Source organism: Perca flavescens, chromosome 24, assembly GCF_004354835.1.
Source record: "Perca flavescens isolate YP-PL-M2 chromosome 24, PFLA_1.0, whole genome shotgun sequence".
In the NCBI taxonomy this organism is placed as follows: domain Eukaryota; kingdom Metazoa; phylum Chordata; class Actinopteri; order Perciformes; family Percidae; genus Perca; species Perca flavescens.
The window spans coordinates 8,473,170-8,487,967 of record NC_041354.1 but is presented as its reverse complement, the minus strand read 5'-3'; the positions used below and the strand labels follow the sequence as shown (position 1 = coordinate 8,487,967).

General features: G+C 40.1%; 1 protein-coding gene across 5 annotated transcripts in view; it reads right to left on the bottom strand.

The window, feature by feature from the left end:
- LOC114551118 (interleukin-1 receptor accessory protein-like 1) overlaps positions 1-12,512 on the bottom strand; it is a 269,852-nt gene extending 257,340 nt beyond the window's left edge. For 4 of the 5 annotated variants that reach the window (XM_028572209.1, XM_028572213.1, XM_028572212.1 and 1 more), the window contains exons 1-3: positions 12,054-12,335; positions 10,427-10,520; positions 10,252-10,341 (exon numbers count right to left, since the gene is read on the bottom strand). The gene's annotated coding sequence lies outside the window, so the exon portion shown is untranslated. Of the gene's footprint in view, positions 1-10,251; positions 10,342-10,426; positions 10,521-12,053; positions 12,336-12,407 lie in introns of those variants that run through there. The other variant, XM_028572210.1, reaches the window with a different exon arrangement.
- Positions 12,513-14,798: the final 2,286 nt, after the last annotated feature.

Here is a 14,798-nt window from a genome sequence, read left to right as displayed (position 1 = left end):
AGAAGAAACAGCAGGGGACAGAGATTGAACAGGTGAATTTGCATCAATCTTTTCAGTCTCTGCAGGGGACCCTGCCCCGCATGCTGAAGCCTTTGTTCCTTGTCAAACACTATGACAGATTGGAAAAAAGTAAGGAGGTCAAAGGAGTGACAAAATGTGATGCAAATACACATTGTGTTTCCATCCACTTATTGAAGGAAATCAGATTGCAATGCACATTCCGTTGAAATTGTGCAGTAATTAAATGTATTCCTTTGGCTCTGCACCTCATAAATCTAACTCAGCAAATTAAGGGTTACATTACATTCCATAAAAGCAACAAGTCAATGCTTTAGCAGGGTAACATTGCACCCATCGCCAATTTAAAGTACAACTTCCAAATACCAAAGTTATTACAAAACCAGACTAACATAAATGACCTTCCGTGGCTTTTCAGTCCCACTTCATCAAGAGTGATATGAACAAACTGATCGAGTCAGCTGGGTCCACTGAGTTAGATGCTGTTCCAATTGCCTCCAATCTAGCACCCTTTGTAGAGCATGTATTGCCACTGGCATTTGGAATCTATTCAGCATTAAAGGAACACGCCGACTTATTGGGAATTTAGCTTATTCACCGTAACCCCCAGAGTTAGACAAGTCGATACATACCCTTCTCATCTCCGTGCATGCTGTAACGCTGTCTGACGGCTCCAGCGGCATCAGGCCAGCACAGAACATGCAGGTAATGGTTCCAGTAATCCTACTGCTCCCAACATGTTCCTATTTACATGTTGTGATTTATAGAGTCACAGCGTGTACAAAAAACAAGGTAACATGAGACACAGCCGTCTTCTAACTGTAAACAAACCGGGAACTATATTCTCAGGCGGAAGAATATAGTACTTGGGCGGAGTAATATGCTCGCAGCAAGCCTGTCTGAGAATATAGTTCCCGGTTTGTTTACTGTTAGAAGATGGCTGTGTCTCATGTTACGTTGTTTTTGTACACGCCAGACTATACAAATCACAACATGTAAATAGGAACATGTTGGCGTTATTTTGTCACTTTTGTCACAATTGGGAGCAGTAGGCTAGTTGGAACCAGTTACCTGCAGGATCTGTGCTGGGCTAAGCTAATGCTGGAACCGGCCAGACAGCGCTACAGCACGCACGGAGATGAGAAGGGTATGTATCGACTTGTCTTACTCTGGGGGTTACGGTGAATAAGCTAAATTCCCAATAAGTCGGCGTGTTCCTTTAAGAAAGAAAATGAAAGAAAATACTGTAACAATACCAAGAAAAACAATATATATATATATATATATATATATATATATATATATATATATATATATATATATATATATATATATATTATATTATATTATGGCTTCTTATAATGCTCAACTAAGATTTGTAAATAACATAAATCCTCAAGGTAATCCTAAATTAGAGACTCATGCAGACACAATAAGTAAGGAACTGGTTGCATTTTTCTGGTCCAGAAGGTAACAGTTATGTAAATGCAGCGTCCTAATGTGTCAGTAGCACTTCTCCAGGATTGATACTTTGACAGCATGACGGACTTGAGCCTTCTATTTTTGGGAGATAGCTTCAACTGTCACTGACACACTGACTGAAGTGTCTTTCATCAGAAGAGAGATTATGTTTTAGGGCATATTCTTATTTAAGCTTTTTTAGTTCTTGTTAGACCAAAAGAAATTATTTCATCCATTGGTTTAGGGCTGCAACTAACGATTATTTTTATTAGCTGGTGATCATTTAAAGTAATCAATTAAAGTGAAAAATGATCACCTGTTCCCAGATATCAAGGTTACAACTTCAAATAGATTTTTTTGTCCGATCAACAGTTCAAAACCTATTCCATTCACAATGCTATAAAACAGAGCCAAACTTTACTTTCCTGGTTGTCAATCGATTAACTGCATTATTGTTTCAGCACTACATTGGTTATTGATATACACTTTGTGTTTAAAGGTCCCATGGCATGAAAATTTCACTTTAGGAGTTTTTTTTAACATTACTATGCATTCCCCCAGCCTGTCTATGGTCCCCCAGTGGCTAGAAATGGCGATAGGTGTAAACCGAGCCCTGGGTATCCTGCTCTGCCTTTGAGAAAATGAAAGCTCAGATGGGCCGATCTGGAATCTTCTCCTTATGAGGTCATAGGGAGCAAGGTTACCTCCCCTTTCTCTGCTTTGCCCGCCCAGAGAATTTGGCCCACCCATGAGAAAGAGAGACATCATGGCTTTCAGCCAAGTGGCAGTTGGTCAAGGCCACACCCCCATCCTCCACCTTGCCCCGCCCCCTCTCTCCTCCTCAATAGCTACAGACACAGAAATGGCACATACTAAGGAAAGTTTATGTGGGACTGGCTCTAGTGGCTGTAATTCTGCACCAAGGCTAAATTTCAGGAAAGAGACTTCAGATACAGTATTAGGGGACCACTAAGGTCTATATAAAAACGTCCAAAGAGCACCATGTCATGGGACCTTTAAGATTTAAATAAATCAATTCACTAAATATATTTTGCATGTTTTCATTAGCATGTAACTTAAATAGAGGCATCATACAAGTAAGTACTGTTTCTGTATCAGCATGAGAGAGATCCTCAGTGTACAGTGTATGTACAGTACAATGTACAGTAGCATTACTTCCAGCAATGCAGTCATTTTCAGCCAGTTTTATGTTGTTGTTTTTTTCTCAAAAGTAAGATGACAGGTAATATAAATGTCCTCATTTCCAGGTGCACAACACCCCCTGCAAGTTTAACAATTAATGCAGTGCTTTTGACAAACTACCCTCTCAATAAACCTCTGGCAGAGGTGGGCTTTTCACAAAATGGCAATTGAATACCTTGTGTGCACTGTCAGAGGCAACTTGAAGAATCATTCTGCAAAATGGATATGATCATGTGGATATGATCTCGTATTAGTCAATATCCTCAGTATGAAAGGATTCTACACTACACTGGATTGAAGACATTTACTCATCACTACCCTACATACTTTACATATATGTTGAAGCATTAGCTTCGCATTTAGCATTCACATGTGCTGCGACTGTCCCCAGAGGCGGCAGGCATCTGACCCAATGATGGCCCTTATTCTCCCTAGCAGATGCAGAGAGTGCAATTACCGCTCACACAATTACTCCTCCTCACAGTGCACAGCAGGCCGCCGGCTTCAGATTCTGTCTAACATGTCTCTCAAAAAAAATATCTCCAGAGCTCTGCTGAAATAAAGGAATCCTCATAGTGGGCATTTCAAGCCATCATATCGGAAAATATTGTGTATGAACTTTGAACGCAGAAGAGGAGACATGGAGAATATAGTATATGATTGACAGCGTTGTATATGTATCCAGGTTATGGATAACGCAGTATTATATAATATAAATAAGTAATTTGCCGAATTTAAATTTTCATCAGAGAGTAAATACTACTCTATATTCTTGCAGTCTTAATATGGACCAATTTATATAAGGACATTTACTCTGACAATAAATATACAATCTCTTCTTATTGAGCTTTGAGGAATTTAGGGCTATTTTGGGCATTTATGACATTTCTCAGGTGCAAAATGCTCTGGAAGAATGAGGCTTTTCTCTAACTATTATTAATCAAACCAACAATGCATCCAAAGAAGCCACTGGCGTAGAATGTACTTTTTTGCCCCTGAACGACACTCTGCTGACCAATTCCCCATCACTTGCTCTGACTCACCCCATTTTGAAGAAGCAGCACAATGACTTTATTACCGCGGCACAGGCAGACAGGGACTCATAAAGCTGACGGGTGTGATAACTCGTCCCCTACCTTGTCATGGCTTGGAGAGGAGGATGGAACAAAGGTGTGATGGAGAAGGGCATGAAGCCATCGCCCCGCAGTGTGCTCAATGGGTTTTCCCAGTGACACCCTGTCGCTCCAGATTTAAAGACTGAGGGGAAGGCCCGGACAGCGATGGGTGATGGAGTGCCGAAGATGCACGCATAGCCGATGTACCTTGGTGTTTATGTCTCGCCGTGCACATCTCCGAAGAGCAGTTTGTTCTCTTGACTGAAGCACTTTTAAGGGCTGTGAGGGGTGAGAAGGGCATTGGTGCCGTCTGACTTTCTTTTAAGCCTTTTTTTCTTCTAGAGATAGATCGATAAGGTGCATACCTTTTCAGATTTTCACAAAAGTCCAGTTATTTTTTTATATTAATAGTATTAATATTGAATCAGGTCATAATTTCATCATTATTTAATGTGGGCACCTGTCTACGCCTGCTGAGTTGGACAAACAAAACATACTCTCCACCTTCAGCTGGAAAAACCTTTACATATCTAAAGGACTGTGCACAACAACAACGACTGGTACTAATACAAAGCCAAATATTTAAAATGTTTTAAATTCAAAATTGACTGCAATATCACAGATACAAGCAGCCAGACATAGAAATGATTCTTACAACTACTAAATACACCGTTTCCCATATATAAATTAATAAAAGAACATGTGGTGAGAACAAGCAAACCAAATACAAATGCATATTTCAGACTGAGTACAAACTGTTTTCTAGATCAAGCGGAATTTGATATAGTGAAGTAGAAACAGGAAAATAAGGTGAGAGAGCACATCTAATCTGCAGCGTTATTCTTTAAGGCGGTTTCAACTACAGACTGAGTGTGATTTTTCTTGTCAGTCTACAAACCTCGAAAATGACCCATATGCTGCAAGCTTTTTCAGATCTACCACTGCTATGGTTAAGATTACGAATAGGAAACGATTATAGTTATATAAGAAAGCAACGTTATTTGTTTGCAGGAGACCGTGTGTGAATAATCTAAATGACGGCTGATTACGTTGTGACGCTTGATGCCGATTTAGATACAGTATCGCTGCTGCTGAAAGTTTACGTCATTTACACACACATTGAATGAATGCAGGAATGTGTAATCACTGTGCAGAAAGATGGCTGCTCTGACACAGTTGAAGGACCTCACCAATGTTATTCTATATAATGGCACTTTTTCTTCTGTCATTCTTTTAACTGACGGACTGGAGCAGCAGACACAGCTGTTTGGTCCATTGAGGACATGTCTATGACCATATATGGCTGTGCAAGTGGTAATCAGGCCTGTGCATGCGCACACAGTTAGTGAGTGAGATTTACAAATTGTGCATTTGCAGTTTTAATAATCTGGTGACAAATGCATCTATCCATACTGCTGCGTTTTCAATTCAGACTATTCATTTTGATCCTGACAATTATTTTTAGTCGAGATGAATATAAAACTAGTGCAGTGTGTGCTTTTGGTAAAAGCTTTGACTTACTGGTCAGAGTATGTAGAATAGCTGAACAGTTCAAGAGGTCATCACTGGTGGGAGGCATCATCTCCATTTCACAGCTCTGGAAGTTTGCTCGGGGAGACTGTCGACCTCTACGCTGACACAAACTTATTGCTTGTGTAAATCACACTACAGACACACACCACTCCTGCCCTTTTGCAATGAATATTTAAACAAGTATACATACATACCACACTTCCTTACATTATCTAGAATATTATTGCTTGCCTGGAGTTACACTTGAATTGTGTCTTTGTCAAAGGAAGTGCAACTTTGGACACTATCGTTTATATCTTTTCTATATGCAGACACATTCTTCACATTCTCATGATATAGTAGATGAGAAAATATCCAAAAAGAAATACCTGCTTCATGCACTTGATGTTGTTTTCGATGTGAGGTTACTGGGTACACAGAAGTGACGGTGTGTATCCACACTAATGCATCTCTGCTCACAGACAGATGACACACCTCCAGACCTATCTGTTCATTTACCTCCACAATCAAGATTCACGGCTCTATTTTCCACTGCCCTGTTTGCCAGAGGTGCTCTGTTTTCTTCAGTGTTAAATGAATTAAATGGGCGGACTGCCAAAAAGCACTGCTCATTTCACATACCAGATATAGCAGCGTGTCTGCGTCTCGGGTATGTATAGACAGAAATTTGGAGTGCGTTCACACGTTGCCTGCGGGCGGATTCAAACTGATGAATTGTGCTTTCAGAACTCTGCACCGTAAACTCTATTTTTACAGGTCAAGCTGTGTTAAGGTCATAAGATAATAAGAAAAGAAATATTAATACCGGCTTTAAGTTATAACGACCAAAAGCATCACGTTTAAATGCCTGCTCAGATTCCACACTTCCGCACAAAAAGAAGTTGCTAAAGAATGTAACGCTGATGAGCACAGTTGCTCTTCTAAATGAGCTGCAATAAGCCTTGTGTCTGAGAAACAGACAGCAGAACCTCCGCTCTGCATGACTGGCTCTATCAATGGCAGCATACGGAGGTCTGGCGCTGGCCAGGTGGCTCTTACATCTGGCCCATTAGCTCTCAACCACTGCAATGACTCTCCACACCACTGAGAGCCTGTTGAAATAATATCATCAGGACCTGTAAGTGCTGAAGGCTGCCTTGCCCATTGCCTGCTCACAATAGCGAGTCACGGCCACACTCTGAATCTGACCTGTCTGCTCTGAGTCCAGGTCCATCCCTGAATGGAACACCTTGCAAAACAAAAGGGCTCTGCAGTTTAATGCGGTGTTACAGTATGGATTTGATCAAATTAGTAGTGCTGGATTTGATCAAATTAATGTAGCTCTGGACAGATTAGTCCACACAAAATGTAGTTCATTTGGTGATTGATTTTCAAGTGGAAATCAAAACAAGCAATTCTAATATGTCACCTTGGGTTCCGGGAAGTTTTGTTGACCTTTGATGGATTAAAAGACTAGTCATTCAATTTAAAAACAAAACAAAAAAGCAGCAGCTGAGTTTAAATAATATATGTTTGTGTCTTGGACTTCCGCTGTGATAACCTAGAGACACGTCTGTCTCTTGTGAATTTTGTGTCCCTGTCAGGTAATGGTAATTAAAACGAACAAAGGGGCCAGGTCTTTGGCCTTTACTTTCCAGTCTCCAGTCCCCTGACTCTCAGGGACAAACCCCAACCTCCAAAAGCATGCCTCTTGCCCTGAGCACTGCACCGAGTGACACATTCTATCCATCAACTGCTGCGCTGCAACATACGAAGCAAAAAAGTGCAGGGATGGCAAATTTTTCATGCATATGATATTCGGGGTATAGCACATCCGCCTACGTTAAACCGGGGGGACTTTGAAGATGGATTACCAGATCACGTCACGAGAAAAAAGGCTGTTATGAGCAAGCAGCAATTTCAGGAGATGGCACTCAGAGTGAGTAGAGTGTGTGGGGAGAGGAATACAGATGCTCATTTGGTACGAGCAGTTTATTTTCATGTCAATAGAAGAATACGTTGCGTTAGTGCTGTCAAAAAGCCACTCTTTCTGATATTAATGATAATAAACATAGATGTCATGGCCTTAAATTTGAAAATATATAGCCACTGACATGTCATAGAAAAGTCATGATAACAAGCACACATTTTTGCTTTCTTCCATTTGGTTTTAGCAATACATTTTCTTACAGCCAGGCTACATTTGGCATGTTAAAAATCTTCACTTCAGCCCTGTGTTTTATGAGTGCAATTCTATTGAGCGAAAAATTAAATGCATAATTCAGGGTTAAACAGGCTGCCCAATTCATTTTACAAAAGGGGGCACAAGAAAAAGAAAATGGCAAGCTGTGGGTTGTTGCTTAATTTATCATCATGATACAGCAGTGACGAAGAAGGTAGAATTGAAATGTTGCTCTATTTTTCTCCTGCTGGCAACTAGTCTGTAAAAAAATCAACAACAAAACATATACCCTGCTTTTTTGTCCTTAAATGACAAGAGTTTCCTGATGAAGTTGCTCCTAAATAAAGAAAGACCAGCATAATAAATGCCTGGGTCTTTCTCTTGCCCAAAACAGCATTACAGTGCTTCTAATGGTCTTCCTTGTCTGAATCACACTATCTGCGGACGTGCTCCCAGCAAGAGTTAATTAAACCCCCAGAGATGAATTGTGGGAGGGAACTGGGGAGTACGAGGGTGGGAAATAAAGGCCCAGCAGATACATGACCCCATTAACAAACCAGGGGCAGGGGCAGTCATTATCATAAGCTCTCTGAAATGAACAGCAATCCATCACAGCCAAGGTTAGCAGCTCTCACTCAGCAATGCTTTTTCATCTCAAGGAAAGCACGTGGGAAAATGTACGAAGATGGCTGTTACAGCGGTATGATTACACAACTCTATAACTTCGACAAAACCGCCACGGGAACGTCATGTCTTGCAAACTACCTAAATTAACAACATAGATTAGTCATGGTTATATGCATTCCCAGTGTTAGTTCTGGCCATGGTACAAAACTCACAATGTTTCCTAAAAACAAATTTCATGCTGTGGGAATAATGAAAAGAGTGCTTGCTCTCCTCAAATGAAAGGATTATGTATCAACTGTTGAAAAAGCTTCAGTTAAGGGGTTATTTTCTGACCCGGGACTTATCCTTCTACTATTTACAATCCCACTAGGGATGGTGCTAAAAAAAATCCTCAAAAGCTTTATGTTGCTCAAATTAGAGGTAGCACCCTTATCTAATAATACACACACAGACGGGCCCAAACGTTGAAGCCAAAAAGCGAAGAACTAGTGATTTAACGATACACTCAACTCACGATTCGATAAGATTTACCATTTTAAGTTCACGATACATTTCTCACGATTATTTTCCTAACAGAATGAAATTAACTCTTTATGTATATAAACTGTGCAACACAGCAGATGTGTCCTCTAATCAAAAGTGCACCTGAAATAGTATTTTATCTCAATAAAAAATAAATAAAAAATGTATGACTAAAGAAAGGCTTGTTTATTGCTAAGGCCATATGGTTAAATTTAAATGATTTATTTAAAGTGTAATAACAATAACTTATAACAACAACTTTTTTTACCAGTCATTTGCAGTTAAACGACAAAAAGAAGAAACACTAGAATTCTAATGTCATTTGGAAAATAGTTTGACCAAAAAAAACAAAGTCAATAAAGTCTTTTCTGGGCATCCAAAATATGAGTTCTGGCAGCTACGGTCACAAAGTCAAACCCACAACACAAACAATAAGCAAACAAACTTCGTAATTCATAATGTGACTTGGGGTAGCATCTCCCATTAATAGACTGTCCATTTTTAAAAGATTTAAGTTAGCACCCCAGCAAAACAACAGGTGTCACCAACACCACACCAACCTGCAGCTGACATTTTCAACCATGTGGTGTTGTTATACGGTATTCTAAGTGTGCAAAAACACCAGTATGGTCCGTGGACATTGTAAGAACAAATAAAACGGAGAAGAGAACAATGAATTAACTGTTGTCCAATTACTGAGTATTGTTTAGCTCTTCAAACAAGGACTTAAGGCCAGGTTACACACAGTTTATTTGTACTTTCATGTAGGACTTGAGCTGTGCAAAGGAAAGAAGAGTTTAAATGTGTGGGCACATTTTACATTGGATGATGTGGAAGATTTTAAATAACCTTGTCTGGCCTTGCTGTCGCTGTCTTTCCCTCTGGCACTCTGTCCTTAATAATGCTTCTCAGTACTTTTCTATTGTGTGAAAACTGTTATATTTACGTTTTAAATAAAAACAAATTCCATGGATGGAGACTGGATATGTGCCCCACACTTCATTGGCACAGGCTTATTAAAGTTTAACGTCAATACATCTTGTGGCTTCATTTTTTTAGGAGGAATTTGAGTTAGGGCACCGTGTCTTCTGTGTCCGTCTGGGAGAGAAGCCCAGCACTGAGAAACATCAACGTTATCAGTGGCAGTGTTTTTATACTACCAAAGATGACAGGACACTGGGCAAGCTGGCTAACCTGATGACTAGAACAAATTGGTGGAAGATGACGATGCATTCAGAAGCTGTCTCTGCCAGATCCCTGTGGTTTGTCATTTGAGTCCGAGAACTACTGCTAGCTCAGCAAGTCAAACCCCTGCAGCTCATTACAGCACACTAGGACACTCTAGTTTGTCCAGTGAGTCAGACTCCTGTAGCTCATTCTTTCAGGTTGGCCCATTGGTTAAAATTGCCACCTGAAAATACACTTGAGCACTCCTGAGCTGCTATGGTGATGCAAATAATTTGCTATGGGTTCATATTCTGAGTCCTTTGGGAGATAGATCACTCCTACTCCATCTCCCACATACTGTGTCTATTTAATTAGGTTCTCTCTACATATCCAGTCTTACTTTGACATAGCCCCATGGGAGCAAAAAGCAAGTTTGGGACTCACCAAATGCATGTAGCTTGTGCTGGTCAAGTGCTGAAACAGCATAGCGAGAGAGTTCTGTTTCCTTGCTTGCAACATCATCATTTTAATTACCTGTGATGGACAAGAACAGTATCATTTCTTACGTCTTATGACAATGTCTTTTTCATCTAAAACTTTAATAAATATCAAAATCTACCTTCCATATGGACAGATTTGAAAGTCCCTCAACTGGAGTCCAATGTGGAAGGTCTCACTTGCTGTCCACTGGACAGCTGAAGTGTCCTTGAGCTCTGTGCGAAAACATTAACCCAAATGTATAACCATCAACATACACATGCACATAATTTGGTTTTACAGAGCCTTATGGTAACATCAAAACCTGGTAAAGGAGGACTGCACAGGGCGGGCTGGCTCTGTCCCAACAGATCGACAGCAGATGTTGGTTGCAGATTTTATTTTTTCTCCCCTTTCTCCAAGGCTGAGTGTGTGCAACTTGTAATGTGCTCGACAGTGTACCGTTTGTCTACCAAAACACCAAACTGCTATTTGTCACACTCAAGCAGCATTTATTAGAATCTTTTATAGAGGTTTTCCAAACAGAAACCATTTTGTGAATTGTGCATGGCTCAAGTTTCAGATTGAGAGCTGGCGGGCAAGTCAAGACAATTTTATTTATATAGCCCAATGTCACAAATCACACATTTGCCTCAAGGGACCCTATAATCTGTACATAATATGAGGCCCTCTGTCCTTGCTTAAGATACGGAAAAACTCCTCAACACTTAAACAGGTAGGCTCGATACAGTGGATTGCAGGGGCTGGACGTGTGCTGAAGAAAATCCTGCAGATGTGGCCAGCTGTGGTGCTGAGAGCAGCAGATGGTGTGGCATTTTAAACATGGCACAAGTCTATTGCTACTTACTTTGTGAAAAAAGAAAATATCTATTTCTCACATGAGCTCCAATTTCACGGAATTCATTAAAAATAAGTTTTATTACCAAGTTCTTACAGCTCGGTAAAGGTCAACCTAGTTGTGGAACCTCTTTTTAATTTAAAACCGTCGTAAACACTGAAAAATCCTTTAAAAAAATTATTATTGCTTTTTACACTTTTCAAATCTCCCTAACCACGAGGCGTTTTCCTTGAAAAAGAAACTGAGCAAGGAGCCTCAAACCCGACATGCATTACTCGAAAGGTCAAGCACATTCTGTTGAGATGATAAAATTCATCCTGAGGTAAGATAACACTTTAAATATTTAAGGGTAATGTTATGTTAAATGCTATGTGATGTGCAAAAGCAGACAAACTCACTGAGGGTACATAGTGGACAGGTGAGGTACTATATATTCTAGAGGCATGCCTACAACATTTACAATCAAACATTTCAGTTCATCCTCAATTACAACCACACCCATGATAAACCTGCACAGGTGTTTTCACTTGATTTCTCTTTTAAGAAATGTGTGGGAGTGACTGCTTGACTGACATTTCCATTACTGGTTGTGTTAATGGAAACAACAAAGCCACCTGTGGTAGGTTGCTATGGCAACACAATAATATGGCACACAGAAGTAGGAATTCCATTGTCACAAATAAAATATTACAAAGCAAATTCCCCGCAGTTCAGCCCAACAAGAAAGCAAATGGAAAGTGTGTCTTCTCTAACGCAGTATACACCTGCCAGGAGAGAGGTTAACAACCTATTGGACACGCTGTGTAACGTAACATGTGCGCACCAACAGCTAGCTAGCTGTAACAGTAAAATATAACTAACAAAACAATATTATTGCTGTAATTTCACAATTAATTATGAAAACACTCACCTGTTGCTTTGCTTCCTGAAACCACAGAGCCGCCGCCACGCCATCTTCTCATGCACTGCCACGCTCCGGTTTGTTTTGTATCCAGTTCTGCTAAAATTCATGCTGAACACCAAGTCTTTTAATAAGCTCTTTGTAAGTTTCATGGTGAAAAAAATACGTGTTTCTCCTGTATGGTAGCTCCTGTAGGCTACTAGCTATTCCGACACTTTGCACAGACGGTGACTCAAAAGTTGACACTTTTAATGACAGTAGCAGCTCGCCAGTGGTAACTGCACGCGCGTCGCCCCACCAGCCACAAAGCTTTAATACATTATTATTAAAGATTTGAAATGAGCAAATCAATTAGGTACTTACTTTTTATGGGTAATAAATAAGTTGTAACAAGTTATAAATAAAATATTAAATAAGGTCAAATATTAGGGTGAATACGAGGAAGAGATATGTCAATGGTGTTGACAACCATACTGTCTATGTTGACAACTTGTTTACATCGAGCCGTAATATGGTAGCCTTTGTAGGACAAAATACATAACCGTTGCCAGCCCCACTGGTCCAGTCCAGCAGATGGCGACAACGCGAAAAAAAAATATAGCAAGATGGTATGGTAGCTTTTATATATGCCAATGTATGGTAAGCCAAACTGTAGATTTCGTGTTCTGAACATCTGAATTTACCGTTGGACATGCCCATGCATGAGATGGGAGGCGAGACGGGAAGGTATGAGACGGGAGGTCTCCAGGCTGCAGCTATACACTCTTGGAAACTGTAGGCTGTTGCCACTTTTTATATGCATGCACTAATATATATTTAAATATTGATGTATATGCTATAAGCAGGCCGTTTTATTATGTTTATGAAAAAAGTAATGCATGTATGTAGGCCTACTTGCTTTACTGAAATCTAAATGTAAAATTACGTTCTTTTCCCCAAGTCCAAGGTCTGTTTTGCCTGCTTTTCTAATTCATGTTTCATTCAAGCAACAACAGTCTTCTTTTTGGAGGCGAAGCTTAATGCACCAAGCCAGACAACATTATTGCTTGTGTCGTGTGTTAGCGAAAGCCCTCAGTGCCTGTAGCCCCACCCAAAGAAATAATCACCAGCCACTACTGCTGTCACTCATCTTCTATTTGGACCCTTGTGAAGCAAACCGTGCCAAACATGTTATATAATGTGCTGGAACCAAGGGGAGGGGCATACATACTTGATGTTAATGAAAAATAATTAATCCGATTTCAATTCATATTAGAACATGAGGGGCTATTCATTTGTAATGAATATGCAGAAGACCATTGGGACTTACATTTTTGCCTCTGCTGGATGATGCACCAGATTACCAAGGTTTGAGAGCATTCATGCATCAAACTTTCACTTAATGAAGACTTTTAATAATGTATGATTTTAATTAAGGTTATAGTGTACTCTATTGTTCAGGAGCACTTTGATGTCATGCAATTTCCTGTGATCTAGTGTCAGTGTCAGATACCCCAAAAAAGCAGTGTGAAGCTTGTAAATCTCACTCCCAACGGAACGTATCTAATCAAGTTTGCTCTGTCTGTTTGTTTCTACATTGTTTTGCCAAAATAACAGAGCAGCAGGGTGTAGTGGTGATTAAGGAGACCACCCTTCAACTGGAGGATGCTATTCTCAGGCCCGCATGTTGTCAAGCATCTGTCCGGTTGTTGTGTGTCTCCGGGCAACACAGTGAACCCCCTGCCCGCTCAAGGGAGGTCTGTTCTCAATGCCACCTGGGGAGGATTTCCAGTGTCACAAACTTTGGAGCACATACAAAGTGTAGATTATGTGTGGCTCTGCAGCATTTTTGTACACACTATACATCTGGAAAATAAACTTTTGACTAGATTAAAATTCTATGTATTCCACCCACAGCTCTCCCAAATTTAAAGCAGCCATATTGGGCTTGTTCGGCCCACTCAGTAGGGGAAACAGGGTTGTAGCATATAAAAAGTGACAAAACAAAATTCTCTAGTACACAACATTTGGTGGCCTAATCAGCCCGAAAGTAGGGTGACATTTTTGTGAGAATTGAACTCTATCTCCTTCTATACCCACACTGAGGATTTTCAAAGAGATAATCTAAGTAACACATTTTTCTAATAGAAAAATCCTGGATCGCTACAGCAACTGTATCAGCAGAGTCATCATGCCAAACCGTCCACCTGAGACAGCTTTGCCTACATAATTAGAAGTGCTCTTCAACTGCTGAAATCATACAAAAAGGGATGAAAAATCAAGCTGATCTGACAGGAAAAAATAAGTAATGGTGGCTTGTTAATTCATAATCACCCTGAATTACTGATTTAGTGAGACTGAGAGGCACAGGGCATATGGAAAAGAGAGGGCTGCAGATGCTCCCCAGCGCCTGGGGGGCTTCTAGGAATGAGAGCAACTCAGTGCCTTGTCACACACAAACACGCCTGTATGCATGCCCATAAGCATAAACACACACACACACACACACACACATAAACTATCCCAATATAAAAACACGTTTGATAAGGAAATTGTTTCAGTTTTTCTTGCGGTCTTATTCAGACCACATCAGACAATATTTTTTAAAGTTTAGATTAGTGGTTTGGATGCTGACAGCCTAAGGGAACTTAAATAATGAAAAAGAGATATTTATTTACTCATCCCTGGACAGTCAATTGCAGAAGGGAATGATTGAAATTAGGTAATTTCCTTTCTTTTCCTTTCAATTAATTTAATCCATTCGATCCATCCGTA